Here is a 6394-nt window from a genome sequence, read left to right on the forward strand (position 1 = left end):
TCGTTTCTCACATATTCATAGCATAATTATTGTTTAGGTACCTACTTTTCTAAACAATTTTGTATAGTATTCCCAGATTCGGCTGTTATTCAGGATATTTTTTTTTATCTTTCTTTATTTTCATCTTTCTTCAGTTGGCAGTGGTTAATAGCGTGTGTTTTAGTTCTTTTTCTCCCTTCTTCCCTTACCTCAGTTAATTGCAATAAAAGGTTTTGAGTAAGTGAACTGCAGCTTTCAGCAATTAATATTTATTAATAGAAAATTGGGTATTGCATTTTATTTCCTAGCAAACTGATGATGTTGCGCTTACTCCTACTAAAATCCTATCGTTTTCTTTCTAGTAAAATTCTTAATATAAATATGTATATAAAATTTGTCCCTACAAGCTAACATTTTGTTGCATTTTGTTGCATTACATTTTGTTGCATTACGGTTCTGTATTTTTTTCTATCTTTATATTTTACTGTTAAGAAGCTATTTATGCTAGATAGAGCAACAAAAGTTATAATTTTACTAATATATATTTAACAGTGTAAGGAAACTGAAGGATCACTGTAACTGCTTAGTCTGATTTTGCGGATTTCAAAACTAGAGGTAATGTCAAGTTTATTCAGCCAGGACAGTCCTTGCTTATCAGTTCAAGATTCATTTAAACTTCTACGGCAAGTCAGAACATTCATGCAGATTTAAGGTATTATCTGCCTCTGAGGTGTTTTAATACCAGATACATTGGAGTACTGCAACCCTTTATTCACACAAATCCTGTCCTGTCTTTATAATTTTGAAAGGTAAGCACAAATATATTAATTTTCTGAAAAAAAATTTCTTCATGCAGCTGTAAAGAGCTTATCCGATAGAGCCTACAAAACATGACAGTAGTCAGCATTTTGAAGTTATTCTGTACATCTGAACCAGAAGGTTTAAAACATCTACTTTCTTAAGGAAATGTCTGCTGAAAAATTGATGGTATTTTCTTCAGGGAGTTTCTAACCTAGTTCTACTCTAGCTTCAATTATCTGTATGTATTTTTTTACCTTCCATTATCAGTTACTTTTTTTTTTTTTTTTTTTCCTAACTATGAGTTTTATTCTACAAAACAATGGACTGTGATCTTCATTCTTCTTCACCTAGGCCACTTAACAGCATTCCAAAATTCCTACTTCTGCTTTGTCCTGTTTCAGATAATACTGTAATTGCTTTTCTGTATCACTGGAATTTGTGTAAGATTGCAAACAATAACTTATCTACTTCCCTGGAATGGAATACAACAAATTACATGGTAGAGCACTCCTGTTTAAGTTTTAGCTGTCTTTTCTTCAAGAGACTGAAATACAGTTTTATGCTTAGTTAAATTTTTTCCCTAAGTTGGCTAATGCACTAAAGACTTCATTTTGCAAAGATGACTGTTGTCTGCTCTTGAACAATTGTCTGCACTTTAACTTGTTAAAGAATTAATTGTTTTCATTTCCAATTTCACTAATTACAGTTATGTGGTATATCATATGTTTTTAGTTTTTGTCTATTTGCAAATCTACAACTATTCCTTGAGAGAGCTTATGAAGATCTTTCATTTTGAACTTAGCATGCAATCTATTAATAGAACATACAGAGCAGAAAATAATGTCAATTTTAAAAACATTCAAAAAAAGGCAGTGATTGAAGAGCAAAGACAAGAGCTACTGATTAACCCTTGAGGATCTGTAGGTTTTTTGCTTAGATGTATTACTGGAAGCAGTACATGTCAGCAGAGAAAAAACATTACCACTTCTGTTTCACACAGTTTTATACAGTTTCAACTGAGGATGTGGGTTCATCCAAGTCAAAGCACAACCACTGTAAATTATGTACGTTTTCAGGAAGGTCATTCAAAATATCTTAGCATTGTTAGACATTATCACAGGCATTTTGAATGTGTTTGAGATGATTTTGTTTTTGATGCTGGAAGACTTACAAATGTGCATATGTAAGAAACAAATGAGCAAGTCGTTTCTGTTATTATGCATATTTTAAGAGCTTTCTGTGTCTGTGCACTGGAATGGAGAATCAATATTCGTAACATTTTGAAGTTGGTAGAAATTTTGAGGTCCTAAATGTGTTTCATTTCGCTGCTTGGCAGTATGTCAGTTTAAACTTCCTATTTCCAAAGCATTTTTAATTAGCCCAAACAGTTACATAGATTACATAAATAGGTGTATCTTGACTTGAAGAGCCACCACTTTGTCTATCCCCATGAAATGTTTCCAAGTGGACTCACTTGACCAGCACAGCAAAATTGGTGACTTCAGCCTTCGCATTAAAAAAAGTACTGAAATAAGTTTTTTCACTGATTTTCAGTTTTCAGTTGATTGTCATTTTAATAATAAATAGGACAACATTTTTAAACAATTCTCCTTTGTCTTTATCTTAGATAGTCCAGTTGATGTTGGTGCCATCATGAGAGTTAGTTCAAACACTGCAGGACTCAGTCCCTTATGTGATGAGTTGACATTATGAAAAATCCATTTTGCATTAGACTTTGTCTTAACTGAACAATCCAATATCTCCTTCAGTTAACCTCTGTTGTACATCTTTTAAATTCTTCCTGAACAGCATTTTGATATGGTAGTATTGTCTTCAGAAATTCCAATAAATGTTAATGTTTTGGTAGTATGGTTAATAAGCCTTAAAATGAAAAATAGCTTTGATAGAGAGAAGGAAATAAGAGCAGCCTTTTTTTTTTTTTTTTTTTCTTTCTTCTTCTTCTTCTTTTAAGGGAACAAATCTGTATGATCTACGAAAATTGAAATCAACCTTGAGACTCTCCTTAAGTGTATGGAAGAGAGGGCAATGTTGAATTTTTTAGTACAGTTTTCAAAATGTCACGTGAGACAGCAAGTAATACTAAAATATTTGGAATTTATTTTTCTTTTTGCTACTGCCATCTTGGCAGCCAATACTAACAGGCAATGTGTAGGTTTTAAATATTATTGTTTTCTGTATTCCATATGTTATGATTATCTGAAAATCCTACGTATCTGTTTTGTGAAAAAGGATTTCTTGGATGTGTATGGCTCATTTTATTTTGCCACTCAGCACTGCATAAAGTTAAGTGTGTTCCAGAATTTGTCTCTCAAAAGGTAAAGGAATTGTATCAGCAATTTATATACAGTAATGAAAACTTTCTGGCAGTGCAGTGGATATTTAAGCTTTTGCCTTTCAAAGTTACTTTGTTACCAGTTTGATGCAAAGAGCAACTCAAATCTGCACAATAATGTCATTATTTGGTTATAGCTTTGAGAAAGCAAATTACTAAGGGATGGGAATGGCTATATTACTTTTAAGTAGACACATGTCTGAAAATTGGAAGCAATATTTGGATGAATATTTGTAACTCTGTGTGGCTGTATTTGCGTAATAAAACACCGCATTAAAAGTGGTGGATTTTGCTCCTGTTGGTAACTGTGTACAGTACACGTGCAGTACAGGAGCTTGTTTCAATCTTTTATATCATCCTCAATTTCACTTATCTCTTAAAAGGGATTCTTTCCTCTTGAACTATAAATTTTGGCAAGGAATTGCTTATGGACAGAACATAAGGTGGCAAGGGCAAACCACTTGTGAACTGACCTGTGGATCCATTTTGATGAGTTTGACTTTTTTGCTGTGCATATATTTACTTCTTTGGCACTACATCCTCCAGGGAGGAACTAGTTTCAGAACATTTCAGGTTTATTGTAGTCACCAATCCTCAACAGCCAACTAAGCAAAATTAAGTTGTTTAGACTTGTAATTATGTTTGCTGGAAAATGGAGAAAATTTGCTAATAAAAATCAAAATATATGAAATTTATTGAGCAAAGTGCATTGAGTAAAACTTGTAACACCCTTTTAAATGCAGCAGCCGTTAATAAGAGGTGGATTGCTGCTTATTTCACAATTCTAACGCTCTGTGGTGAAACCTGATTTCCTTCTGTTCCTTTGAGACTTGTTAGCCAAGCAGCTGTGACTCCAGATGAGCAGAATGTTATACTAATGAAAATTCATAGTGGAGTTGTAGCTTTTCTGGTGTCTCCCTAGTACCAGACAGGTTTTTCAGCCTGTGTTTTGGAAGCAGCAAGCATTTTGTTTTATTTCTCTTGACTTTTTCAAATGGACTGTCTAGCCAGGTATTTGGCAGATGTGGGGGGAAGTGAGAGGGAGACTCACCAAAGACCTTTCCTGGAGAAGGTGGTCTTCGAGTATCTCTGGTCAGAGTGTGAGAATTCTTCTTCAAGGAAAGCATTTGAAGTCGGGGTCTTGCTCTGTATCTGAGGAAGTAAGCATCTTCTGCAGCAAAGAACATAAACTAAAGCAACAGTTCATAGGCCGATTGAGCCTGTGGGTTGCAGGACATCAAAAATATTCTCTGAGCCATGAGCTTCATGTGATATATCATAATTATACTACTACAAGCTCACTGTTTTCAATAATATTAATCTGCAAGCGTTAAGTTTTCAACAATAGAAGATTCCTCCCAGTAGCAATTGAGAAATTCATGCTGGATATTTTTCCTATGCGGGTGTATTTCTTGTTAAGGGACTGAAATCCTTTTCCATGCTCTCCAAAGTATTTAAGATTCTTGTTTGATGAACATATTAATAATATAATTTGTACTAAGGTTATAAAAATTCCTATTTTAAACTCTCTTTTGACTTGTAGTCTAATTTGCTTCTATTACTTAGAGTTCTTTCAATTCCTATCTTGGATGATTGCTGTCAAGAAAATGGATGGAAATATAAAGGAAGTGATTTTTCTGAATTGAATTTGGAAAAGATGCCTTGTTTTTGAAAACAATAATGATTCTTTTATTTCCTTGTTTTTAGTTTTCTCTCTAAACTAGTATCTGAATATTAGCATAGTTTAACATATTTTGGTTAATTTATTTTAGAGAAGATTACTTTTGTTGGAGAATATTTTTAGAGAGTATAGGATAGCCTGATAGATTTTGCCCCCACAAATGAGAGCAGACGTATCTTGGAAGAACTGGCTAAATTCCTTGCAAGAAAGTGTGTAAACTTAAATTTATTCTCTGTCTGGCTGCTAGGACTTCAAATATGAGTCAGTCTAACAGGTGGTAAAAAGAATATATTAGAATAGGAAGCAGAAAGGAAAAATATGAAGGCAAAGGCATAATGTAGGATAACAGAAATCTTTCCAGCTCTGATAATTCAAGAGCCTGCAAAGAAAAATTTAAGATTGAAATTCCATAATTTGCACCAACGGTTGTTTATCTATTTGTTGTGATTAAATATTTTTTTCCTATTTACCATATGGAGTCTGACAGCTGCTTTTTGTCTGTCAGATAGAATGGGTGAACAGTTTTTGGCATGTAAATTATTGTTTGTAAGATACTTATTTATTTTGTGAGGTATTGTGTAGATAAATGCAATGTATTTATAATTTATTAAGGTTTCTATTTATAAGGTATTTACCTACTTGGTTACCAAAAGAGTTTAAAAAGGAAAATAATAAACAACAAACAGAAAAATAACTGGCTTAAATGCTTGTTTTCTTTCGGAGTACATCCATGTATTTATAAAGACATGGGTATTCATGTAAACATCAATTATGAGTAGACATCTAGGAGAAGTAAGTGTTTTTGTTTAAAATATTAATGAGAAGACAAGACGGTGGTGATAATAAAATATTTCTAGTGAAGCATGTGAAGACGGAGAGCTATAGTGATTTCAGTTGGATAAGTGATGTACATATTTAAATGAGCAAATTGTATGTACTTGATAATACTGGGATAATACATGGTGTGTATGTGGAAGGGGGCAGAACTGAGGCTGTTTTCCTCAAGTTGTTTGTGTAGAATTAAACTTCTAGCACTCTTATAATCTATTAAGCAAAGGTATGGGGGTAAGACAAATTCAAACTAAAAACATTGATAGGACATATCTGTTGAGCCACATATTTTGTCTCACTTTCCAAATTTATCCTCTCAAAAGGGAGGATGAAATGCCACCTTCTAGCATTACTGAGTCTGCCAGAATACATTAACAACTGTGTTATTTTTCCTTTACTGAAATCTTGGTTAAGCCAGGATTGATTTAACAGAATCACATAATTATTTAGGTTGGAAGGGGCATCTGAAGGGATGCCCAGAATAAGGTTGTCCAGGCCCAAGTCCCAGCAACTTTTGAAGATCTTCAAGGATGAGACTCCACAACCTCTCTGTGCAACATGGACAGTAAAAACTCAGAGTTGCTGGTTTCTGCTAGCTCTTATGTGAAACGTGTATGGACTTAATACTAAATTTCATGTCCAACAGTCTTTTTACACTTTGATTTTCTAGACAAAGTGTGGGAGGTGAAATGTTGAGTCAAGATGAAACTCTTTTAATGATATATATATATATATATATATATATACAC

The 6394-nt window shown here is 33.4% G+C and overlaps 1 protein-coding gene across 1 annotated transcript in view; it reads left to right on the forward strand.

The window, feature by feature from the left end:
• The window catches only part of DMD (dystrophin), a 1000055-nt gene that overhangs the window by 253250 nt on the left and 740411 nt on the right, over positions 1-6394 (forward strand).

The sequence above is a fragment of the Meleagris gallopavo genome, chromosome 1, assembly GCF_000146605.3.
Source record: "Meleagris gallopavo isolate NT-WF06-2002-E0010 breed Aviagen turkey brand Nicholas breeding stock chromosome 1, Turkey_5.1, whole genome shotgun sequence".
Classification (NCBI taxonomy): domain Eukaryota; kingdom Metazoa; phylum Chordata; class Aves; order Galliformes; family Phasianidae; genus Meleagris; species Meleagris gallopavo.